The sequence below is a fragment of the Sapajus apella genome, unplaced genomic scaffold (genome assembly GCF_009761245.1).
Source record: "Sapajus apella isolate SASKATOON/1434 unplaced genomic scaffold, GSC_monkey_1.0 scaffold178, whole genome shotgun sequence".
Lineage (NCBI taxonomy): Eukaryota > Metazoa > Chordata > Mammalia > Primates > Cebidae > Sapajus > Sapajus apella.
Genome location: NW_022437118.1, coordinates 1,082,429 through 1,109,193, shown reverse-complemented (window position 1 = coordinate 1,109,193; position 26,765 = coordinate 1,082,429). Strand labels below are relative to the sequence as shown.

At 45.4% G+C, this 26,765-nt stretch overlaps 1 protein-coding gene and 1 long non-coding RNA gene across 2 annotated transcripts in view; one reads left to right on the top strand and one right to left on the bottom strand.

Moving 5' to 3' along the window:
* KALRN (kalirin RhoGEF kinase) overlaps positions 1 to 26,765 on the top strand; it is a 602,830-nt gene that overhangs the window by 443,175 nt on the left and 132,890 nt on the right. The window lies entirely within an intron of this gene.
* On the bottom strand, positions 25,427 to 25,896 carry LOC116543016. The gene is made up of 2 exons (XR_004265442.1): positions 25,830 to 25,896; positions 25,427 to 25,507 (listed from the first exon to the last, which is right to left on the bottom strand). It is a non-coding gene; the product is annotated as an uncharacterized LOC116543016 (long non-coding RNA).

Below are 26,765 nucleotides of genomic sequence, written 5' to 3'. Positions count from 1 at the left end.
TTGCTTTTATATCATTTGCCATAGATTATCCAGCAAAATAACTACACACTCCCGCAAGTCCAGTTGAGAGACCCATCTGCACAGCAATTCATTTGCCAAGAAAGGCTAACGTTCCTTGGATCCCCAGGTGTGGGTTGTTTTCATCAGGAGGGACTCAGCTTCAAGGGAAGACTGGAAACTTCCTGACCTAGGCCCAACCGCCCTAGCCTGAGGCTGGGTATAATGTGCACTCCCTTGCTGCTGGGGCTGCCACATGTACAGCTTGGCAGGAGGAAAGCCAAGGTGGAAAATCAGAGAGCAGTGTCAGAGTCAATCTGTGATCCCGAGTCGGGAGGTGGAAGCATTCAGGGTGAGAACTGCACAGGACTGGGGGTTCTCTCTACTATAGGACGGATTCGTGGAGATTTAACTAAAAATAGGAGCTGAGGACGAGGGATGGAAAATAGAGGCAAGAGACAGACCTGGGAGGGAGGCTGTCATAGAACTTTCCAGTTAACTCTGCCAACCAGCATGGCTTCTTAAAGGTACCAGCAGTGCCTATCACCCATTTCCTTGGCTCTTTTTATTTCCAGGTTGGTATTTCCCCAAGCTTAGGCCAGTTATGCTGAGCCTTCAAATGGCAACCTGTGGGGTCTCACTATCTTCTCACCCATGTGGGCTCCAGATACAGAGATGCCCAACTCCCAGTAGTCAAAGACCTAAGTCAGCCAGGCTCAGTGGCTCACTCCTGTAATCCCAGCACTTTGGGAGGCTGAGGCAGGTGGATTTCTCAGGCTCAGGAGTTCAAAACCAGCCTGGGAAACATGGCAAAACCCTGTCACTACAAAAAAATTAAAAATTAGCGGGGCAGGGTGGTATGCAACTATATAGTCCCAGCTACTTGGCAGGCTAAGGTGGGAGTATCACCTGATCCTGAGAGGCTGAGGCTGCAGTGAGCCATGATCACACCACTGTACTCCAGCCTGGGTGACAGAGTAAGACCCTGTCTAAAAAAAAAGGAGGGGGGACCTAAATCTGCATTCTCCATGGACCATTCCTTATGCCCTTGGCACATGCCACAGCCTCAAAGCCCTTTCCCTCTCTCTTTGGAGTGTGCCAAGAGTGCTGGCCTTAGCCAAGACCCAATAAGCTGTTCCTTCTCCTATTCCAGCTGGCTGCCTGCTGGCAAACCGCCTTTTCTTTTCTCAGCAGTAATTTGTCTCCAGAGGGTGCTTTACCTTATAAGTTATGCACAACTAGATTGAGAATAAAACGTTCCTCTGAGGGTTGTGGAATAGGACAGAATGGTCTCATCTGGTGTCAGGGAGATTAGAATCAATTCCGTTTTCAATTCCTATAAGAGAACTGACCCTCTCAGCATTTGCAGAGAGCACCAAGTCAGCACTCTCACAGGCTGTGTGAAGCAGGGACTGTGTGATGGCTAAGCACCTTGTGAGTGCTCAGGCCATGACTGTCACCCCAGAAATGGAAACAAGAGAACCACAGGATGGTTCTTGATAATCCACTAGACCAGGGTTCTCAACCCTGGCTGCACATGAGAATCATCTGGGAGCTTTTCCAAATGACAATGTCCAGACCACTCTAGAACAAATGGAATCAGAATCTCTGGATAGGGCCTGAGGCTCAGTATTTTTAAGTGTTCTGTAGGTGACTCTAAGGTGCAGTTAGGGTTGAGAACCACTGCACTAGCCTGCTCTTCTCTCTTCCAGGAAAACGCTCAGGCTCAGGAAAGCAAGGTGACCTCCCAAAGCCACCGGGAAGTCTGTGGCCAAGCTGGCACAGACCAGGGCTCCCAGCACCTGTTGGGCTTCTGGTAGTGTTGGGGGCTCCTCTCTGCCCTTCCCTCCTCTGCCTTCTGTGGGAGCAGTGGTTGGTTATTTCCTTCTGATATGTCTGTGGTGTCACTCATGATGGGGTTGGTGAAAAAGAGTGGGGCTGTGTGACACAATTGGGGTAGGGCTGCCTTTCCTGATACTTTACGGCCACCCTGACATCTTAGGGCTTCTCACTGGGATTGGGCCCTCCAGCGCTAGCCCCACATTTCCACAGTCTCTTCTCATTTTCACAGCAGCAGGTGGTGGAGGCAGCACCTCCCAAGGCAAGCCTTAGTAGCACTTCTTTCCAACTCTGGATGTACCTTAGAAACCATCTGGAGCAGGTTTCTAAAAATACTGGTGCCTCATACCCACCCAGAACAATTAATCCAGCTGCTTAGGATGTGGACATCAGTATATTTTTAAAGTTCCTTCATGAAAAAAAAAAAAAATTAGCTGGGCATATTAGCATGCACCTGTAGTTGCAACTACTCAGGAGGCTGCAATGGGAGGATTGCTTGAGCCTGGTGTTCAAGGCTATAGTGAGCTGTGTTCATGCCACTGCATTCCAACCTGGGCAAAAGAACAAGACCCTGTCTCAGGAAAAAAAACAAAACAAAAAACGTTGCAGCCAAGCGCGGTGGCTCATGCCTGTAATCCCAGCACTTTGGGAGGCCGAGGAGGGTGGATCACGAGGTCAGGAGATTGGGACCATCCTGGCCAACATGGTGAAACCCTGTCTCTGCTAAAAATACAAGCTGGGTGTGGTGGCAGGCACCTTTAATCCCAGCTACTTGGAGGCTGAGGCAGGAGAATTGCTTGAACCAGGGAATTGGAGGTTGCAGTGAGCTAAGATCGCACCATTGCACTCCAGCCTGGTGACAGAGTGAGACTCCAGCTAAAAAAAAAAAAAAAAAAGTTACTTAGTGATTCTGATGTTCCCTTAGGGTTGAGAACCACACTTTGTGGACTCAGCACCTCCATGGTGTCAAGCTTAGGAGATACTTAAAGCTGTATTAGAAGCGTTAAGGGTTAATATCCAGATTATATAAAGAACTCTGGCAACTCAACAGCAACAACAACAAAATAGATTTAAAAATGGGCAAAGGACTTAAACAGAAATTTCTCTGAAGAAGATATACAGGTGACCAATAAGTACATGAAAAGATACTCAACATTGTTAATTATTGCTAGAAAAATAATCACCAAAACCACAATGACATGCCACTGCAAAGGATGACTGTTGTTTCAAACATACACACATAGAAAATAACAGGTGTTGGTGAGGATTTGGAGAAACTGGAAGCTTTGTACACTGCTGGTGGGAATGTAAAATGGTACAGCTGCCATGGAAAACAGTATGGGATTCCTTGAAAAAGTAAATATAAGATTATCATTTCATCTAGCCATCCAACAACTGGGCATGTATCCAAAAAGAATTGAAAGCAAGGACACAAACAGAAATTAGTACACCCATGCTCATAGCAGCATTATTCATAATAGTCAAAAGGTGAAAGCAACTCCAGTGTCCAGCAACAGGTGAATGGAATATATACATACAATGGGATATTATTGGGCCTTAAAAAGGAAGGAAATTCTAACACATGCTACAACATGAATGAATCTCAGGGACATTATAAGTGAAATAACCCAGACACAAAAGGACAAGTACTATAGGATCCATTTAAATGAGATACCTTGAGTAGTCAACTTTATAGAGGCAGAAAGGATGGTGATTGTCAGGGGCTGGAGGGAATGGGGAATTAGTGCCTGTTATGTACAGAGTTTCAGTTTTGCAAGACGAAAAATGTTCTGGAGTCGGATGGTGATGTTGGTTGCATGACAATGTGAATGAACTTAATGCCCCTGAACTGTGCACTTAAAAATGGTGAGGATGGTTTTTTAAAAAGTGTTAGTGCTGGGTACTTCTGCCCCAGACTCCAATAACCAGTCTTGGTTCTTCTGTACCTGGCTATATAGGACACCTGTGTTCCTTTTCCTGTGTACTTTCTTCCCTGGCTGGGGCTGAGGGTCTGGAGAAGCTGTAAGGAAGTACCTCTCTGTTTATGAAACCAAGCCCAAGGCTTCCCCCATGAGCCTCAGAAGCAGATGTTCTAGAGGAGAGGGGCAGTGGCCCGTGGCACCCCTGGCTTGTTCATGTGGAGTCCTCTCCCTTGGGGCCTCCTGATGATTTCTGCTGTTATCACCTACCTGGCCCCAGGAACAGCTTCTCCATGCTGTGGAAGGTGGTAGTGAACAGTAGAGAAAGCTTGAGAATGCTGGGCAACAGCGTGGCAATGCTGGGCAAGTTTGATACTGTCAACTTGTGTTAAGTGTGGCACCAACTGACAAAAACTAACATTTATTGAGCTTTACCACGGGCCGGGTTCTGGGTTGCTTTAATTCTAATAAAAATAATATTTTCCTCATCTTCCAAATAAAGACACTGAATCTTAGAGAGATTAGGTAACATGCCCAAAGTCACATAGCTGACAAGCAGTGGGCCTAAATTTGAATCCCTGCCTGTCCATCTCTCGATGTCTCACTTTACCACTGTTCTGTACCCTCCCAAGTCTGAAGGCCTTTGAGACAGGCACTTTGGTTCTTTCTCCCACCTGACTTGGCTCCCTTTGTTAACCAGTCTAGTTGAATCTAAAGAGCATCAGCCCCATTATAGTCACACATACCCACCTTCCCATTCTCTCCCTCACCTCTGGCCCCAAATGCCCCACTCTCTAGGAGGAGTAGCAACAATCAGAGACAAATTTTGTCCTGTGGATGCCTTGCCACTAGTAAGATTCTGATGTCCCCGGTGGGGGTGGGGGAGCAGAACGACTCTAAGAAGCACTCTGGACAGCAGGCTTGGTCCAGCTCTGATAGTGGCCTGCCAAGCCCTGGTGCTAGCTCAGCCTGTTCAACAGACTGTCTGCAGGATAGAAGTTCCCTGCACTTTCTGCTGCCAGGAGCCAAAACACCAAAAAGTTCAGGCTTCCTGCCTTTCTTGTCCCTTCTGCTGTCAAATCCAGGGACTTAAAGGCTCCTCTGCCTACCAGGAGAGTCCTCCAAAGGTCTCTCTCTCCCTCTTACTTTTAAGTATAATTCTGCATTAGAAGCATGACCCTCAGGTTTTTCATTTATTCTGTAATGCCTAACATGGCTTCACCATGGGAGGCTAATAATTGGAGGATGAATATTCCCTAAACATTTATTTCAGGTATGAAGTGACATGTTATAAATTATAATTTGCTGATCTACTTCATCATACAATCCTCAATTGCAGGATTGAAGTATGATCCTTCAGTCCTACTTCATTCTTACAGGATTGTATCTGTAATTGACTAGATATGAGGTAGTCCTTTGAGATTCAGAACTCACTTCCTCATAGAAGCAAAAGTATACATGAGAGTATGATCAGTGAGGGTGAGAGCAAGTTTCCATAGTAGCCCACGACATTTTCCTTTATATTAGCATAGCTGAATTACAGTATGTTTGCAATGAAAAGGTGTGGTACAATGTTTTTAAAAATTACAATACTGTTGAATAAGAATAACTGAAATCCAAAAATAATGCATTGAATAAGAAATATTGTAATTTATTTGAGTGCTGATACTTTTTGAAGAAAAGTGTGCTTAAAGATAGATGGAAAGATTCTAAAAGGAGCTCCTTGACATTTTTCAGAATTATAAAAAGTTCGAGTTGAAACTTCTCTTTTTATAACCGGATAAAAATCGGTTCTTGATTAGATTTAATTTCACTCGAGAACATTTGCTTCTTTTGGTTCTTGGGATCTTAGAATTGAAAAGCAGGTGAAAAGTGTTCTAGCTCACTCTCTTTCCTAATACAAGGAACCCCTTCCTCAATGTCCTTGACAAGTGGCCAGCCAAGCATTACTTGAGCACTTCTAGGGACTGGGAGCTTATTACTTCTAGAGAAAGCCTGTTGGATTTTAGTGCAATTGTAATGGCTAGAATATTCTTCATCTATAGCACTGAAATCCATATACTTTCTACCCATTTCTCCTCCTGTTCTCCCCTGTTCAAGTCCCCAATTTAAATCCATCAGTGCTAATTCTTATTCTCCCTCCCTTTCTGATCTGTATCTAGAAGAAAGTAATACAATTTCCAGATAAAATGTTAGACACTTCTTTCCTAAGCTATAAGAGCCTAGCAATTTCTCTGTAAATCCTTTTATTAAATGCTTAGAGCAGAACAAATTGTTTTTAATTAAATTCAATCCTGACTTGTTTAAAATGGTTGTTTGTGTTTATGGATTAATAGTCCTTTCAGATGTCCTTGGATTTGAGAACTTCACAGTCCATCCTTACCCTTGGACTTTGCGTATCCCCTGGTTTCTTACTCCCAGACACCTGATCTATTGTCCTCTTTGGGCACAGAACTTAGAGGCAAGTGCCTTCCGCTCAGAGACTCCCTGCAGGCTGGACTTTTTTTCCTAGTTATTCCTACAGTCATTCATATTGCTATTTTTTCTAAAGTAGCATTTTTATTACCTTTTATTCATGTCTTCCTGAATTACCCCTGGGATCCCTTCCACTTCTAAAAATGTGCTTTTTTCTCTCTGTATCAAGTAGGTACCTTTGTTAATCTAAAGGGATTAACCAAAGTATCCTGTGTTTATTTATTTATTTGGAGACAGGGTCTCACTCTTGCCCAGGCTGCAATGCAGTGGCAAGTAGCTGGGACAACAGGCGCTTGCCACCATGCCCAGCTAATTTTTTTATTTTTTTGTAGAGATGGGGTTTCACTATGTTGCCCAGGCTGGTGTTGAACTCCTGAGCTCAAGCAATCTGCCTGCCTTGGCCTCCCAAAATGCTAGGATTACAGGCATGAGCCACTGTGCCTGGCCAAAGTATCCTATTTTTGATGCAGATAATCATAGCACAAATATCTTCATTTTGAGGTCCAATTTATTAGTTTGGACTGCCTGAAATCTCCATTTTTGTAGTAAAAATGGTTGAGACTGGCTACAGTGGCTCACACCTTTAACCCCAGCACTTTGGGAGGCCAAGGCAGGTGGGTCACTTGAGCTCAGGAGTTCTAGGCCAGACTGGGCAACATGGTGAAACCCCTTCTCTACCAAAAATACAAAAAATTAGCTGGGCATGGTGGCACACACCTGTGGTCCCAGCTGGTGGGGGTGGGGGAAGGGCTGCAATGGGAAGGAAGGCGGAAGTTGCAGTGAGCCTAGATTGTGCCACTGCACTCCAGTCTGGGTGACAAAGCGAGACCCCATTTCAAAAAAAAAAAGTTGAATGTCAGCTATTTCAAATGGCCCAACCTAATGTATTGTAATCTACTGTGTTTTCCTTTAAAGGGTACTGGCAAATCTTTGCAAAAACAGAAGAGAATTTAGTTCTCAGGGAATCAGATGGGCCAGGAAGAGGACAGGGTATGGAATGAGAAGCCACTTATTTTAAATGGAAAGTCACTTAATCTTTCTGGATTTAGCTTCCACATTTATGCAAAAGGAAGCTGATAAAAATGCCTATCTAACAGAGTTGCTGGGAGGCTCAAGGATGGCAATGTTAAGTAAAAGTGCTTTTTAAACTGTGAGGTTGGTCTTATTATTATGTGCACAGCCTGTTTAGGATAAAACAAAAGTTGTCTGCGGCTTTACCTTGGTATGCACTAGACTATAAAAAGATGGTCTGTAATCCCAACACTTTCAGAGGTTGAGGCAGGAGGACCACTTGAGCCCAGGAGTTCCAGACCAGCCTGGGCAACAGAGTGAGACTCCGTCTCTAGGAAAAAGTTTTAAAAAGCTGGGCATTGTGGTGAATGCCTGTAGTCCCAGATACTTGGAGGGCTGAGGTAAGAGGATCACTGAGCCCAGGAGGTCGAGCCTCCAATGAACTGTGATTGAGCCATTGCCCTCCAGCCTGGGTAACAGAGCGAGACCCTGTTTCCAAAAAAAAGTCTTGGGATGCAAGACCTGAGTCTGAATCTTGGCTACTAGCTAGATGATGACCTTGGGTAAGACACTTAAAATCTGTGAAATAAGCCAGATATAATCACACATCTGTAGTCCTAGCTACTTGGGAGGCTGAGACAGGAGAGAGGATGGCTTGAGTACAAGAGTTCAAGGCTGCAGTGAGCTGTGGTTGCACAACTGCTCTCCTGCCTAGGCAATGGAGCAAGACCCCGTTTCCAAAAATTCTAATTTTAAAAAAATCTGTAAAATTGATTAGTAGCACTTAAACTCTAACAAGGTAGACTTTCCAGCCCAGTTATGCCCCACCAAAGGTGGTCAATTAATGTGAAGTTCCCTGCCTGCCCTTTGTCTGAGTTCTTATACATCTGTAGGGCTGAGTCCAAGGTGTTTCCAGCCTGAATCAACCCCAGGATTGTTCAAGGGGTCAAGGTTCTCTTTCTAGTTTCCCTTGGTTTTTCTTTCTTTTCTTTTGTTTTTTTTCCTGCAGACAGGGTCTCACTCTGTTGCCCAGGCTGAAGTGCAGTGGCATGATCCGGACTCACTGCAGCCTTGACCTCCCAGGTTCAAGTGATCCTCCTGCCTCAGCAACCCCCAAGTAGCTGGGACTACAAGTGTGAGCCACTGTACCTCCATAGATTTTTAGAGGCCCCAGCATAGCCTCCTGTCTGAACCCACTTCCTTCCCTCAGTCTCTATTCCTAACCTACCCTGGGTCCTTTCCACAGTCCGCCAACAGCATGTCCATCTGGCTCTGTGATTTCCCAAGAAATAATGACTTATTCTCATAACTTTCTTTTGGCTTTAACCCAGAGGATTGAGATAAAATCTGATGTATTTGAGCCGAAAATTCAAGTTTTTCCTTGGCTTGTACCTCTGGCACCTCTCCATGACCTATTCTCTTTCTGTGACTAATTCTGGTACCTGAAGGTACCATTAGGACCACACCATTATGGAGATGGGCTGACCTGGGTGATGGAGGCTGTGCTGATACTGTGAATGCTGGGTGTACATGAGGATACCACTCTTTAAGTCAAAGAAGAGTAGGACAGAGAAGAGTTTCATGAAAACAGCCTCAGGCCTACTTTGTTCTGGTTGAGATGTCCTGCCTGTGGCTATATCCATCTAATACTATTTAGGACATGAAAGGGCTTAGAATCAAAGCCTCAAACAGGAATATGTCAGGCCAGGCCACATCCTTCTCTAAATACAACTCAGTGTCATGCTGCCTCCAAGTAGAACTGAAGCAGGAAAACCCAGGTGTCCAGGGAAGGAGCTGGTCTCTCTGGGTCCCTCTGCAGAGATCCTGCATTTTTCCTTTTTGTAGCCAGCCTGCTGAGACTTTGCTTATGTTAAATGCCAATTTCAACAGCATGTTTTCATGCCTGCTGGTGCCCACAGTAAATCTGTGACATCTACATGATGATGATGCCCCTTATCATCCGGAGGGAAAGTCGGGCGGAAGCTTGAATGTGCTTTTTGGAGCCACATGAACCAGCTGACAGAGCTCAGAGCTAAAATGAGAGCTTCAGAATTTGATCCCACAGAAGAAAGGCTGCCATCGACTGTGCTTTCTGAGAAGAAGCTGGAGATGATGGAGAGGAGGTTACCCCAGCAAACAGAATGTTCCCCCATAGGAAAGATGGTGCAGTTTTCTTGCTTACAGCTAGCTAAGCTGAAAACACTTTCCCCCTAAAAGAATACAGGGACCTAGGAATGACATGCACTGAACTTGGCTTGAGGAAAAGAGAAGGAAAGGCAGTGGTCTGGACATCCTGTGATGTGCCCATCCTGTCTGCTCAGGGAAGGCAGCAATGGGAGGACCTCAAAGCCCTTGAGGAGCAGCCCTTGCAGGCCACAGCTGGAGGAGCTCTCAGCAACAGGATTCTGATTCTGATGCCAATGGGCAGGACAGAGTGGTCAGGACCCTCCTCTCACTGCCACCCTGCCCTCCCTGTGTCACTTGCTCCTTGAGAACAACTCCTCACCGAGGATCTATGTGGGGGTGAAACTGCAGCCTTAACCCAAACCCTGCAAACAAGCATCAGAAGTCTGTTTACTACTAATTGCCATTCTGAATACCAGCCCTCTACACTATAGGCAGCTATTAAACAGCCTGCCCTTGCTTTGCCCTTGTGGTAGGACTGGGTTGTCTAGTTTTCTCCCCATGTCCACCAGCTCCAGCCAGAATCTCTGATTCTAAGATTCTGCTCACTTGCCTTACTTTTCCACATGGTCCTCTAGGCCGCAGGAAGTCTGGCTCCTCACCTTTGTACACAGGAGGGCAAGTAGATGATTGCCACTGCTTGCCCCCAACTGCAGGGAGGCAGCCCAGGCTGAAGACCCTTCTCAGTTCAAAATGTTTCAGTGTCTGCTGTCTCACTTTGAGTAAAAGCAAAGTCCTTTCTGTGACTGCAAAGAGGCTCTACAATACCTTTTCTGGAGCCTATTCTCTGATTCATTGCCTATGTATTCATTTCCTGTTGCTGCTGTAACAAATTACCATGAACATGGTGTCTTCAAACAACACCAACTTATCGTACTGTGCTGTGGCTTGACAGTGCAACACAAGTCTCCATGGGCTAAAATCACGGTGTCAGCAAGCAGGACTGCATTCCTTTTTGGAGGCTCAAAGGGAAAAGCTATTTCTTGCCTTTTTCAGCTTCCAGAGGCCATCACATTCCTGGGCTTATGTTCCCTTTTTCCATCTTCAAAGCCAACAAGGTTGCATCTCTCTGATCCTCCTTCCATCGTAATGTTTCCCCCAGGCCATACTGGGAAAGATTCTCTGCTTTTAAGAACTCTTAACGATTACACTGTGCCTACCAGCACAATCCAGTGTAATCCCCCTTCCTCAAGGTCCCTAATGGAATCACATCTGCAAAGTCTCTTTTGCAACATAAGGTAACATATATATATAGGTTCTGGGGATGAGGATGTGGACATCTTTAGGGGATGTTATTCTGTCTACCACTCACCTGAACAGCCTGCCTGACTGAGCCATTCACCCATCAAGCCATACATACTCTTTTTTTTTTTTTTTTTTTTTTTTAGAAAAGATGGGGTTTCACCATGTTGGCCCAGGCTGGTCTCAAACTCCTGACCTCAAGTGATCCGCCCACCTTAGCCTCCCAAAGTGCTGTCATTATAGGCATGAGCCACCACGCCTGGCCAAGCCATACATACTCTCATTCAGGGTCTGACCTCTTCTTCCCTCTGCCTGGAACACACCAGATATCCCAGATCCTCAGATACCTGGATGGCTTGCTGTCATACTTCCTTCTGCTTGAATGTCACCTAATTAGAGAGGTCTTCCCTAATTCCCACCCTCTCCCATCACACTGTATACTCCCTTCTCTGTTTTACTTTTCTTCATTGCATTTATCACTACCTGATATATTTGTTAATATTCCTCTGCAAATCCCCCCCTACAAATACAGGGATTTCGTCTATTGTGTTCATTGCCCTATCCTCAGCATCTAAAACAGTGGCTGCCATGTAAGAAGTTCTCAATAAATATTTATAGAAAGGAAGGACAGATCATGCATCAAGGACCTCTGCAGAGTTCTTATGTGAAGTACCAGGCTTAGCATGTAGAACTGTAGAGGGAACTGGCTTAAGCTTTAGCAGGAGGGCCTGAGGACGGGAATGGAGAGTCATGTTCTGATGCGAGGCATCTTGACTGAGGAAGTCTTCTCTGGGGATGTATGGGCTAAATACCTCTCATTTATTTGGACTGGTTGAAGGATGAGCAGGTCCTTATCCACATTCCATTATTGGCAGATGCACATCCTTTCTATTATTGGAAATCTTCAATTAACTCACCTGAGTTAAAGCAAGACAAAATTCACTTTCCATTTTATTCATCGGAAACCTCTTCATTGTTGCCTGTGAATCTACATGCTGCTGCAGCTGCTATTTGTGCCCATAGGATGGAAGGTGGCATTGGCAGAATTAAAATGCCATCCCTCATAGTGGACGCTTAGCAATTGTAAGCTTACCTAAATTGAAACTCAGTCAGAGTGATAGACTGGCACTCTTTTACTGCCCTACTTTGGGAACACTTTGACCTACTTAGAGGTAAGCGTTTTTGGAAGTGGATAAAACCTGGAGTGGTTTGTTTTTAGCAACTCCAGCTGCAGCCATCTTTCACTTCGATAAATAGCTCATCTGCCCCTGAGCTCAGGCCAACTCAGGCGGCTGCTCAATGCAGATATCCAGGAACCTGTCCTTGTTGCCAGCAGCGCTTCCTCTCTGTCCTCACAGAAGAGGAATGTTGGCCATTCTGGGGAGACATCTGGGTCCTCTCTGTAACCCTACAGTCTTCATCAGTATGGCCTGGACCACCTCCTGTTCCTTGAACCTGGTTCAGACCAGACAGTGATCAGTAATACTTCCTGAAAAAAAAAAGAGTGTGACTGCAGGCTGAGGTGGGACCTAACTCTCTTGAGGATAAGTGAGACAGCTAGAAAAAGGGAAACAGGTGTCAGGTGGGCAAGTGCAGAGCAACACATTTAAAGGTCAGTAAGGTGAAGACATGTGGGCTGAGCTCAGTAATGTTTCAGTCATTAGAGTCCAGGAGCTGCCTGTCACCAGGTGGATGATGGTACCCATGGGCCAGTGGTGGTGCAGTGGTCAGACCACACTAAACAGAGATAAGAAGGAGAAGAGATTACTATGCATGATTCTGGCAAGCACACTTTTTCTGTAGACACTAGTGTTAAAATAACACATATTAGCTGGGAATAATTACCCACAAAGATATTATACACTTTTGAAAAAAATCATATTTGGGCTGGACACTGTGGCTTAAGCCTGTAATCTCAGCACTTTGGGAGACTGAAGTAGGATTATTGCTTGAGGCCAGGAGTTCAAGACCAGCCATGTAGTGAGACCCCATATCTATAAAACTAAAAAATTAGGCAGGTATGGTGGTGCATGCCTGTAGTTCCAGCAATTTGAGAGACTGAGGTAGGAGCCAATGATTTTGAGGTTACAGTGACGCATGATTGCACCACTGCACTTCAGCCTGGATGACAGAGCAAGACCCTGTCTCTAGAAATAAACAACCCCCCCCCAAAAAAAACCTCACCATATTTGGAGTTTAAATTAAAATATTTAGACTTCAAATTAAATATAGACGCAATGTATACGTTGTACCTCCTTTCTCTAATCTGAAGTGTTTTTGGTTACTAATGACTATTGTCTCAATTCCTCTTTTTCACATAAAGAAGAAACTTCTATCGTATGTCCAGTCCTGCTCTATTTCTTTTATCTGCCACAGAAAATTAAACCAACTTCTGCTAGAATTCACCCTGTTCTTCTTTTCTCAGGGAACAGGCCTTATTTAATTTACGTTTTCCTTATAGATTCCCATATATAGGTTAGCTTAGTGACTTGCAAACAGTAACTGTTCCAAGATGAATTATTTGTTGAATAAATGATTAGTACTTGGCAAGAATCTTAGATGTTTAAGCCACAGCCACAAATGGAGGCCAGGGCTTGGTAATTTGGGAAAATTTATGAGCTATCCTGGTATCAGCACTCAGGCAGTTCATAGATCAGAAATCTACACAGGGAAGATGAGAATTAAGGACCCTGCAGTTAGCAACTAGGGAGCATGGCAGGCAATGGAAGAATGGGTCAAGGGACTGATTTTCAGAGTTTGAGAAAGTAAAACCATTTGTGTCCAAGTGTTACCTAAGCTCTGCAATGTAGGAACTCATCCACAGTGTGAGTGGCCTTGAGCCCCAAGGTCAGTGGTTCTCAGCCATGGCTTCACACTGAAATCCCCCGCAGAGCTTTTTAAAACCTATAGATTGGCCAGGCATGATGGTGTGAGCATGTAGTCCCAGCTACTCAGGAGGCTGAGGCAGGAGAATCACTTGAACCTGGGAGGCAGAGGTTGCAGTGAGCCGAGATATGCCCCTGCACTCTAGCCTGGGTGACAGAGTGAGACTCCATCTAAAAAAAAAAAATAACAGAAACCCTATAGAATCAGAATCGGGGGGTGAGTGCTAGAAGTGAGAATCACCCTGTGAGGAAAGGCAAGCAAGAGAATGATTGGAGTGGAGTTAAGGAGAGCAGGGCCTGGCCCCTGCATTCACCAGGAATCATGTTCATAGCTCACTGAGCCTATGTTCTATAAAAGGTCTCAGTACTTGTAATAGTAAGAAGGGTCTCACATGAATCTCTAGGCCTGAATTGGGGCATCATTGCTATTTTTTCTCTCTCTGTCCTGAGCTCTCACTAAGAAATGTGGGGAAATTTTTGTGATTTAGTAAAACTCTATTCCTGTCCATCTGAAGAGAACCCTAAAGGAAAAAAAAAAAAAAAAAAATGGACATATATCTGTTGTTGGAAGAGACAGGTCCCTGAGGTCATGGTCCAGTATTACTGAAGGCTGTGAAGGAAGAGGCAGTCACACTGGTGCCTGATGCCAGGCCTAGCATTGTGGTACGCCTGGCCCACTACGTCTGCAGGCTGATACCAGGAATTCTTTGGGATCCACTGTTGTTGGAAATGAGGGTGAGACATAAAGTGGTTACATAGGTAGGTAGAAAGCCTTATTCATGTAAAATGGACTTAGGCTGCAGGTATCACTGAAGACATAGTCTGCCAAAAATGTAAATGAGACTCAGCCATCTAGTTGAAAATTAAGACTACTTACTCTAAAGATACTGCTTATAGCCCATGGGTTTTTAATCTGAACTTTGGGAGTGGCTAGGTAGGTATTTGAAAACTCTGAAATGATAGACATTCAACTGGCTTACACAAAAAGGATTGTATAAGTGAGGGGCGAGTGCAAGTAAAGTACAGGAATAAATAAAGCTTTAGGAAAAAGGCCACCTAGTTATTCAAGTGATATCTTGAGAAACCTACCTCTCTTTTCTCTCTCTCGTCTTTTTCCTGTGTTGGCTTCACTCTCAGACAGCTTCTTCCCACACTGTTATCGCAAAATACTCCCAGCTGCTTTAGGCTAACATTCCATCAACTTAGAAATCTTGTGGAAAGAGATTGTTGTTTTCCCAGAGGTTCTTGCTAAGGTCTCAAGGTTTATACTCGTTCCATAAACTCGAGTCATGTGCTAAATCTGAACCAATCCCTGTGGCTGCCTGGCCATGCCCAGGTCATGGGCTCATCCTTAAAGTGGAGAGTGGACAAGGGGAAGATGTCAGCTACATCCAGAAACATGGCCTGATAAGGGAGGATGGCTGGTTCCTCAAAGACAAGTCAAGGTGCTGTTACAAAAAGAAGAGGGCACAGATGCCAAATAGGCAAGGAAAATGTCCGAATCTCGAGTAGGTCTCAGTGTGGTCCTGTACCCACAACATCAGCATCACCTGGAAACTTTTAGCAATGCAAATTCTCAGGCCCCAACTCCTACCTAATAAATCAGCAACTCTGGGAGTGAAGCCTAATAATCTGTGTTTGAGCAAACCCTCCAGGTGATTCTGGTGTATGCTTAAGTTTGAGAACCATCATACTGTACCAGTGGTTTTCAAGCTATGCTGCATATTACAAACATCTGGGGAACTTTTAAAATACTGGTGCTTTGTTGCACCCAAAGTCAATTGATCTGAATCTCAGGGTGTGTGGGGAGGAGGAGAGACTCAGGCAGCAATGGTCTCAAACTTGGTTCCACCCCAGAAACTAAAAAAAATGCTAGTGCCTAAAATTGCTTAATGCTTCCCTCCTGATTCTCATCAGCACCAATGTTTTAAAACCATATCCCCCACCATCCCTTCTAAGTTGTCTTGAGAATGTTAAAACATCTAGCAGCAGGCTAGAGGATCTAGGCCTCTATTAAACCTCTCAACTCATAAACTTGGTCACATATCTGTTATGGATTCACTTTTCTCTCACATTCATGATGAGTCTGTGTTAGTAGCTAGCTTCAGAAGGACTGAAATTGTTTTTGTTCACCACTGTAGACCCAGTACCCAGAACAGAGCCTGATACAGATACTCAGTAGGTATTTGATGAATTGATGAATAGGTCCACAAACAGTTAGTGTCCCCATGTTGTTCAAGATTTCCTTGATGGCCAGTTGTGGTGGCTCACACCTGTGATCTCAGCACTTTGGGAAGCCGATGGGGGCAGATCGCTTGAGCCCAGGAGTTTGAAACCAGTCCTGGGAACATGGCAGAACCCTGTCTCCATTAAAAAAAATAAAAAAAAAAAAAAGAAGAAGAAGAAGAAAGAAAAGAAAAGAAACAAAAAGAAATGAAAGATTTCCAATGTAGACATTGGCTAGTCTCATTGTGGAAGGCATGTGAGGATGGCAGTGGGACTCTTGGGTTATTGAGTTATCCCAGAATGAATCTCCAGGATGGCCAAAAACGTATTGACCTTTCCAACTTAAGATAGGAAGAGGTTCCTAATGGTTTTATGCCTTTAAATTGAGAGTAAGGTGGATTCCTGGATTATAAGAATTAATAGAGGCTGGGTGTGGTGGCTCACACCTGTAATCCCAGCACTCTGGGAGGCCAACACAGGAGGATCACTTGAGGCCAGGAGTCCTAGACCAGATTGGCCAACATGGTAAAAACCAGTGTCTACTTAAAATACAAAAATTAGCTGTGTGTGGTGGCATGCACCTGTAATCCCAGCTACTTGGGAGGCTGAGGCAGGAGAATTGCTTGAACCCAGGAGGCAGAGGTTGCAGTGAGCTGAGATCGTGCCACTGCACTGCAGCCTGGGCGACAGAATCTCTGCTCAAAAAAAACCAAAAAAGTATCAGTGGAAACATGCCCAATGGATTCATTTTGTATATAGTAGACTACTTTAGGGTCTACTGGTATTGATTTCTAAAATAAGAGTTGGGTCTTCCTCAAACATCTAACTCAAGCCAGTTTCTGCAAGATAATATGTCATTAATCTCTTGCAAAGATTTGCGACAAAAAAGTGATACAGTGTTACCTGAACACAAAAACAAAGAGGGAAGATTTCAGTAAAAAACAAACTGGTTATTCCCCTTGAAATTTTGAAGCATCTTTGAATTTCTATCATAATGTCCTCAAATTGTAAACAGAGATGGATTTGGTGGGTAAACCAAATATTGACCCTTAGACTCCATACTATGGATCACAAGCAAATAAAGTTAATTTTTATGGACATTTTTGGCCTGGGCTTTCAAGAAAGACAAAATAGATATTGTCTTTGGTGATACAGAAGAGAGAACTAAATAATAGTGCTCATTGTTGTGGGTCAGAACTGGAACCTAGGTTAACTGTGTGAGGATTAAGGATCCTGCAGTAATTCAGCCTGACCAGGATGAGACTGACCAATCATCAGGGGATGAACAGTGAATCAGGAATCTTGGATGCAGGCAACATGAGCAATTTTTTTTTTTTTTTTTGAGATGGAGTCTCACTCCATTGCCCAGGCTGGAGTGCAGTGCCATGATCTTGGCTCACTGCAACCTCAACCTTTCAGGTTGAAGCAATTCTCCTGCCTCAGCCTCCTGAGTAGCTGGGATTACAGGTGTGCACCACAATGCCCAGCTGATTATTATATTTTTAGTAGAGACAGGGTTTCACCATGTTGGCCAGGCTGGTCTTGAACTCTTGCCCTCAGGCACTCCACCCACCTTGGCATCCCAAAGTGCTGGGATTACAGGCATGAGCCACCAGCCAACGTGAGCTATTTGAACTGTCATTTCTGTTTCTGTATATGTTACAGCACCAGAGGCACATTTCCTGCTTGACAGTGACATTCTTACCTTGCCAGGGAAAACCGTCAGGGAAATGACAGTAGTAGAACTAGAGGGTAGATTTTTGACTTTAGGTTCTGCTATTTCAAAGGGGTGAAGCTTTTTAGAGTTTCTCTTTAGAATTAAACCATTAAAGCCTCATCATAGTTCATCAATTCAGTTTCTTCAAAGGTAAAAGAGGACCCTACTTGACAAGGTTTTTTAAGAGGATAAATGAGATAATATATGGAGAACATGGAGGAAACTGCTTGGCATATAAATGCTCAATAAATGTAAGCTATTGTTACTCATTAGGTGATGCTTCAATCATTTACTGGTATCCCAACCATGTGGCAGTTGCCTTGGCACATATTTTTTGTGTGGGGGGCAAGCTAGGGGCGATGGGGTCTCTGTTGCCCAAGCTGGATTTCAGTGGCACAATCATGAGTCACTGGAGGCTTGACATCCCCGGACTCAAGTGAGCCTTCCACCTCAGCCTCCCAAGTAACTGGGACCACAGGCATGGTCCACCAAGCCCCACTCATTTATTTATTCATTTATGTATTTTTATTATTTATAGAGATAGGGCCTCCCTGTTTTGTTCAGGCTGGTCTTGAACTCCTGGGCTCAAGTGATCTGCTTTGGCCTCCCGAAGTGCTAGGATTACAAGCATGAGCAACCATGCCTGGCTGTCACATAGATAAATAAAGCACAAATCTAAGCATGGTTCCAAATGGGAAAGAAAGCCCCAAATCCTGGTAACTTTTTTTTTTTTTTTTTTTGAGATGGAGTCTCACTCTGTCGCCCAGGGTGGAGTACAGTGCCCCGATCTTGGCTCATCGCAACCTGTGCCTCCCAGGTTCAAGTGATTCTCCTGCCTCAGCCTCCCTAGTAACTGGAACTACTGGCGTGTGCCACCATGCTGGTTAATTTTTGTATTTTTTAGTAGAAACGAGGTTTCACCATATTGGACAGGCTGGTCCTGACCTCCTGACCTTGAGATCTGCCTGCCCCGGCCTCCCAAAGTGCTGGGATTACAAGTGTTAGCCACCTCGCCCGGCCGTGCCCAGCCAATCCTGGTAACTTTTAAAAGCCTTGTCCCATGACTGTTTCTTTCCAGGAAGGCATTGGTTACCTGGGTGATCAAGCTTCTATTTTTCATTCCTCCCGCAAAGTTCCCTTTTTTCTGATGAATGGGCCTTCTTTATGAGTCTGTGTGTTTCCAGAAGGCCCTTTGCCCTGAAGCTGGACACAAAGGAATGGGAGAGACACCCTGTGAGTAATACAGTGGTTCATGGAAAGGTCCCACTGATATGGTCCAAGTAGGCTTCAAGGGGGTTGTGGAAAGCAAGCTTGGCATTGAAACATGGAAAAGGTTTAAAAGATAGGGATAGGGATACAAGTAAAGGAATGATAGGTCTACTGGGCATATTTGGCGGGGGGATGGTGAATGAAAGTCCTGCACCGTAAGTAAGATGTTCAGAGTTTTTCTGTAGGCACTTATTCACCTGGAAATATTAAACTTCACCTCTGAAGCAGGATGTTAGCCACACTCAGAAACATGTCCTGAGAAGGGAGGATGACTGGTTCCTCAAAGACAAGTCAAGGTGCTATTACAAAAAGAAAAGGACACAGATGCCAAATAGGCAAGGAAAAAGTCCGAATCTCAAGTAGGTCTCAGTGTGATCGGGTACCAACAACATCAGCACCACCTGGGAACTTGTAGCAATGCAAATTCTCAGGCTCCAATTCCTACCTACTAAATCAGCAACTCTGGCAGATATCTACAGATATTTTAAAATTCTACCATTGGCTGTATGTGGTGGCTCACATCTCTAATCCTTATGCTTTGGAAGGCTAAGGCAGGAGGATCACTTGAGCCCAGGAGTTCAAGACTAGCTGGGGCAGCATAGCAAGACCCTGTCTCTATTTTTTAAAAAAGTTTTTAGAAAGAAAATCTACAACTGTGTAATATAGGAATTCTTCTACCTTTTTTTTTTTTTTTTTTTTTTGTAAACGGGGAAACTGAAGATAAAAGATGAAGTGATTTGCCTAAGGTCAAATAGCTAGCAGGCGGCAAAACTGAACTTTGATCATTGGTTGTTGATTCCAAACCCAGAGTGTGTTTTCACATCATTACAGTTGGAGAGCAGATCAAGATGAGGCACTGTTATCATTATTAGTAATCAGCATTACGCGGAAGGAAAGGAAGGGTCTGGGGCAGTGTTTTCAATACAGAGGAGGCTGTTGGGGGGGGAACGAGTGAGTCTGCGAGGAAGAAAGAGCATCCTTGAGTCTTGCACCTTCTAAGGCTGCCCCTCTCTCACCTCTCTGGCTTCATCTGGTTGTATTTTTTAAGCCAAAGCCCATTGTGGTGGCCTTAGAGGGGAGGAAGTTGTTCATAAGGAGTACCTGTTTGGTGCCAGGGGCTCAAACTCCACCTGTGTGTCCCGTGCCCACAGCGCCGGGCAGCGTTGCACAAGGCTCGTCTCTTGCACACAACTGGACCTTGGAACTCCGCCCCTTAGGCCCTCCCTCCCCGTCCGGCCCCTCCCCGCTTCCCAAGGTGGCGGTGGATCCCAATAAGTCAGAGCTGAGGCCGCGGTGCTGGGAGAACACAGCGGGGAGGGTAGGAGCTAGCGCGGGAGCCGGCTCTCCGGCTGCGGCGCTGAAGTTTCCTTCCCGCCGCGCTCTCACCCCGGGCTGACGCCCCATGCCACGCGGAGGCGCTGGGGCGTCCGGGCAGCATGAAGGGCGGCGACCGGGCTTACACCCGAGGTCCCTCTCTGGGGTGGCTCTTTGCTAAGTGCTGCTGTTGCTTCCCGTGCAGAGGTGAGTGGCTGCCGGCGGCCTGTGTGCCTTCTCTTAGCCAGACTGGTCGCGCTGAGCTCGAGGGAAGGTGGCAGAGGAGGCCTCTGGGGTAGGGGGATGGGGGCGGGGACGGGAGGGCGGCGAAGGAGAGAGTTTGCTATGATCTGTTTCACAGTTTCCCAGGCAGAACGCGCGCGGTCGCTGGCTCGCGGTGGGGTTCTGACTTGGATGCGGAGCTGCAGTTTGGAAAGTCACTTAGCAGCGACTTTGGATGTCAGGGCGCCAGCCTGCTGGGGAGTGGGGTGCGGACGCGGAGGTGGGAAGGGGACGCAGAGCCTTGTGTGTCCCTGTAGTGGAGGAGAAGTACCTCACTTCTCATTTACACGTGGGTCTCAGCTGCGGGATTAAGGTGTGACTCCTGGCTACAGGAATGTGTTTGACACCTGTCTCTACACCAGGAACTATTTTTGCCAAGTGACAATTGTCTTATGGGACTGGAGCACATTTTTTCTCTGCCTGGGTTTTCACAGACCAGCGTGGATTTGCAGCTCTGGGCAGGAGCGTGGCTCATTAATTAACCAAGAACCCTCTCTGTGCTCAATTAGGACTGTATTTAATTATTCTGCTAATCTTAATGTTGTAGAAGAGACTTGCAGGAAGCACCTAATTTCCCCCAGAGCAGCGGGCAAATTGAGGGTGAGAAGGATCACAGAGGGAGGGTTCTCAATTGGGTAGCTTCTCCTGAAAAAGAAATCAGAACCTTCCCAAATAAAATAAGCAGATGCTCCTAAGGCTGTTCATGTCACTTTAACACACACTAGGAGAGTGGGGGAAGACTTTTTTTGTGTGGGTAAAAATGAGAATATAGCCTCTACTTAACATTTGCCCTTTTAGAAACCTTCACCTATTGGGGCTCTGGCCTCCACCCCCATTTACAATACCCCAGTCTCCCATCCCATCCTCATCTATGTAAAATCCTGATGGAACTTTCTGGCTGAGTTGCTGGTGAATAAACTTCCTCTAGGCCACCCTTCACCGAATCCTCTGTGCCACAAACACACAACATATCCCTGAGAAATTTTCTGTCCGGAGCAGATTTAAGGTTACCAAAATTGATTAAATCTGAAGGACTTTTCCTCTGAGCCATTAAGGTCATAATCTTAGCATTAGATTGTCTCAGTCTCTGCACTTAATTAGAACAGCCTGGAACCATGTGGTATTGAGCTCTAAAAACCAGAATTCAGATGGATAAGGAATGTGAGGGGCCAGGGACCCCCTCAGTCTGATTCAGAAACATTCAAAACCAAGGCTGGGAATTGAGAGAAAGGAGGAATGAAGTGCAGAGGAAGCAGGAAATGGCCAAAGGGACTCTGAGTGGGTGGGTTTGCTCGAAGCCTGTCCTGCTTTCCCCACGAAGGGTTTCTCTGCAGGATTTCTTGGGAGTCAGCTTCCTGTCAGACGGAATGTGGGGGCTGGGGTGGTGCTTATCTGAAGCCCCTGCAGCTGGCTTCTTGGGTCCAGATGTGTGACAGCCCCAGCTGCCCTGCAGGGTAACTCTCTGGGGGTCTTGCTGGCCCTTGCTTTGTTGGGGAATTGCCCTGACTTCCCCTCTGGCTGTGATGCAGGGGAGGGGCTGGGGAGCTGGCTCCAGGGCCTGCTGGGAGCCTCCTGCCTGGGGTCTGTGAAGGCGTTGCCTGCTGGCTCTGTGGCTAGGAGAGGAGGTGTGCGAGTGGCTATCATAGGAGCCGGAGCTGAAGAAGGCCAGTGACCCTCAGTTGAAGACTGAGGCAGTCAGAGGTCCAAGCAATGAGAGCAGTTTAAAAGGGGAAAGAAGGGTGGCAAGGTGGGTACCCGGAGCCATCTCCTGCTTTACTCCTCACTCCCCTAGATCTGAAACGTGTGAAGGTGAAAAACGGGGGCTCATCAGAGGACGATGGTGTGGGAGGTGAGTTAGCCACTCTACAAGAAAACTCCTGACTGTGGCTAGGCTGGGTGGTCTTGTGTCTGAGGTGTTGGGCATGCCCTGGGGCTCCCTTGGGCTCACCTCAACCAGAAACAGTCTCCACTCAGCCTGTAGGCATCAATTTGAAAGCAGATTGCAAAGATAAGGTCTGTGTTGAGCCTGAGTGCAAGGCCCAGAGCCCACGGACTCTTTGGGAAGAGGTTTGCCCAATTGCAACACCCAGAAGGGCTGAGGGGAGAGTCTTGAAGCTGTCCCTCAAGTGGAGGGTGTGTACGGCAAGGGACTGACTGCCTCCCTTTTCAGCTGAACCAGTTCCTCTGGTCTTAGAGAAAATACAATGGAAAGGCAGCCTCCACACTCCACCTTTTAGATAAAGGCTGCTGGTTGTTTGGTCTCTATCCCTTCTCTCTCAGGGAGAACTTGGCTGTCTCGTGCTGCTTGAGTAGCTTTACTCTGAGGCAATGACTCAGAGCCCACTGCTGTGGTTCCCAAGGCAAGGGGCCTTGACCATCTGGCTTCTAGTCATGCAGGATTTAAAGGATACCTCCTTCTAAAGTCTGAGGAAAGGACAAAAGTAAAAGAACCAAGAGGAAGTGGAATGTTTTTGCTATTTTTGACTTGAAGCTAAGTGAACTACACTGGAATTTCTCTGATGAATCCTGAGTGGTTGTAATTGTCATTACTAGAGTCAGAATCGGGGATTTAGATAAAGTACCTGTGTGGTCTTTAAATATCACATTTGAGGAGAATATGGATGAATTTCACAGAACTTTTGATTTGGAAGAGTATGGAAAGCAACTGTCTTGTGTTTTTCCCTCCGCCTCTGCCCCCCACTTTTTTTTGAGACAGGGTCTCACTCTGTTGCCCAGGCTGCAGTGCAGTGGTGTGATCATGGTTCACTGCAACCCGGATCTCCCGGCTCCCACCTTAGCCTCCCAAGTAGCTGGGACCATAGGTATGTGACACCACACCAGGCTAATATTTTTTATTTTTTGTAGAGATAGGGTCTCACTATGTTATCCAGTCTGGCCTCAAACTTCTGTGCCCAAGTGATCCTCCTGCCTCAGCCTCCCAAAGTGCCGGGAATACAGGCATGAACCACTGCACTTAGCCTTTTTGATTCTATTGAGTATGAGTATAGCAAGAGGGTTTGATGATAGATGATATTTCTTCCCTACCTTGAAACTGGTGTTGAAAGGCAGGAAAACTGAAAAACAAGGATAGAAGGGAAATAGATATCAGGTGAGAAGGAAGAAAGAAGGCAAATGCATTTATAACTGTCGTTTTGAAGGTGAAAAACAACTTAAAGCAAGATAATGGCATGCACGTGTCTAAGGGGTGATAAATCACTGATGTCACACTCTGTGGGGAGTTAGTTTTGGGATTGCTTTGACTGCCTAGACTGTCCTTCAAGCCTGAAAAAGTGGGTCAGTTTAGAAAGGATTTCAGATCACCTGGAAATTACTAAGATATGAATTGCACTGAAATTTGTGATCAAGGAGCCCAGAGATTTTTCTGACCTTTCTTGGTAGAAGCCAGTTTTAAAGACTTATTTTATTTTATTTTTTTTTGAGATGGAGTCTCCCTCTGTCACCAAGGCTAGAGTGCAGTGAGGCAACTGGCTCACTGCAACCTCTGCCCCCAGGTTCAAGCAATTCTAATGCCTTGGCCTCCCGAGTAGCTGGGACTACAGGTGTGCGCTACCACACCCAGCTAATTTTTTGTATTTTCAGTAGAGACGGGATTTCACCTCGTCGTCCAGGCTGGTCTTGAATTCCTGACCTCAAATGATCCACTCCCCTCAGCCTCCCAAAGCACTGGGATTACAGGCGTGAGCCACTATGCCCAGCCAAGAGACTTAAGTTTCTAGTAAACTTTAGTTAATTTTAGGCATATGGACAAAAGTCCCCTTTTAAAAGCCTTTCCTGATTACCATCCTCCTCTGCTTCCCCACAGCATGCATGGGGTTTATTTTTACTTGTTTGTTGCTGTATCGGCGGTGTCCTTGCATCCCAAGCCCATGTGCCGTTGTGTCGTCACATTTAGACTAAGAAAGTCCAGCCGCCTCAACACCTCAGAGGTAGAGAGGAAGGAGATGGGACTTACCCAAGCTGAATCACTTCACTGGGAGGTTCAGGGATCAGTTTCTATTATTCTTTCTTTACATGGGTAGTGCTTCCTGCTTGACTCTGATGTCATGAGGAATCACAGGGCATCCAAAGTCATTTTTATCTATATAATTTTCTTTTATCCTATTTTATTCCAGAATTCCCCACCAGCAACTTTATGACTTGATGTAAATGTCTCTTCCTTGGCCCTTAAATTAATATAGACCATTTTATAAACAGAGTTTAGTATGTGAAACTGTGACACCAAGTTCCTTTAGAAAGGTGTTGGTAACTTCAAAGAGAAACCGTTGTGGCATTCACAGTTTTTTTTACTTTAATTCACCATCCAGTGTAATCCCAGCACTTTGGGAGGCTGAAGCAGGAGGATTCCATGAGCCCAGGAGATCAAGACCAGCCTGAGCAACATAGGGAGACCCCATCTCTACAAAAAATTAAAATATTAGCTGGGGGTAGTAACATGTGCCTGTAGTTTAAAAACAAAAATAAAAATTCACCATCCAAGGGATAAAGTTCTTGGGAACTTGATGTGTATCCTTTTATTTCTTCATCTTCTAGGAAGTGCCTTTATGTGTGTTTTTTTGGTTTGTTTGTTTGTTTGTTTTTTATTTTTTTTAGAGACGGGGTTTCACCATGTTGGCCAGGCAGATTGCAAACTCTTGACCTCAAGTGATCCACCCGCCTCGGCCTCCCAAAGTGCTGGGATTACAGGCATGAGCCACCATGCCCGGCCTCAGAAGTGCCATTATGATGGTGAAAACTGAATTGACTATTTAGCATGTACAATTGTCCCTCAGTAACCACAGGGGATTGGTTCCAGGACCCCCTGCAGGTACCAAACTCTAAGGATGCTCAAGCTCCATAGTTGGCCTTACTGAACCTTCAGATATGAAAAGTCAGACAGACCTCTGTGCCCATGGGTTTCACATCCCACAAATACATATTTTCTATCAGAGTTTAGTGAACCCAAGGATGTAGAACGTGTGGATACAGAGGGCCTGCTGTATGCTTTTGCCATATGTCTCTTGGTTTTCTTTGCTTCCCAGCAATGTACTCTATTACTTTTTCTTTTCTTTTTTTAATTAAATGTCTCAGCAGAATCAACCAGGGATATACTCAATCTGGGAAGAAGTAGCACGCATATTTACTGTTTTCTTTTTTTTTTTTTTTTTTTTTTTTTGGGGACGGAGTTTCGCTCTTGTTACCCAGGCTGGAGTGCAATGGCGCGATCTCGGCTCACCGCAACCTCCGCCTCCTGGGTTCAGGCAATTCTCCTGCCTCAGCCTCCTGAGTAGCTGGGATTACAGGCACACGCCACCATGCCCAGCTAATTTTTTTTTTGTATTTTTAGTAGAGACGGGGTTTCACCGTGTTGACCAGGATGGTCTCGATCTCTTGACCTCGTGATCCACCCACCTCGGCCTCCCAAAGTGCTGGGATTACAGGCTTGAGCCACCGCGCCCGGCCCATATTTACTGTTTTCAACTCAAATCCTATGCTTCTCTTTCCCTGTCTTATTCTCTGATCTACTGAATGGTAATAGGTGTATAATTTATTACCTAGATACAGTATCAATTAGTAGTACCTCGATAAGAGTACTGACTGCCAGTCAAACCACAACCTGGTAGAAATGGGAGTGTCTGACGGTGGTGGGGTGAGGTGGAGATCAGAGACTGAAGCTGAATATCCCTCCTGTGGTACAGCTGCATGTCCAACAATCACTGCTAATCCTGTAGGCATATAGCCCCAATGGTTCCAGAGGGTGTAGGTTCGTAAGTCCTACCTTGGGATAAAAAGATTCAAATTGTGAGTCTGCATTTTTTAATGCAAAATAACTTAAAAAAAGCAAGTTGAATGTTGGGGACTTTACTCTTGAGCCCATGCAACACTGGGTATACCTTCTGGAGTAGTGTTGTCGATATTCTGTTTTGTGGTACTCCTTTTGAGAATCTTCATACTGTTCTCTTCTACCCTAAAAACATTGCCCATCTTTTTGCACTTGACCTTAGCCAAAAGGCCAAGAAGCAATTGCCCATCTTTTTGAAGTGCTCCTCCTCTTTCAGTGAGTACTCTTTCAGAAGGGACTAAATCACGGAAAGCTATAGCCAGAAGGAACACCAGGAATCATTTAATTCCACCTCCTCCTTTCATACAGGAGAAAATGGAGATCTAAACTCTTAGTAGCCGGATCAGAACTAGCATCCTTTTCTGATACTCTTTTCTCAACTTTTTCATTCCTGGGCACGTGACTTGTCTTCCTCTGAACAGAGAGGCAGGACTGACCCAACTGAGAAGGGTAGAGATAGTACCCAAACTGAAAATCGGGTGTTGACTGTGGAATGATTTGTTCTTGGGAGTAACTGCACCGCCTGGAGCCATTTGGAATTAAACCTATCTGGTGTGTTTGAAGGG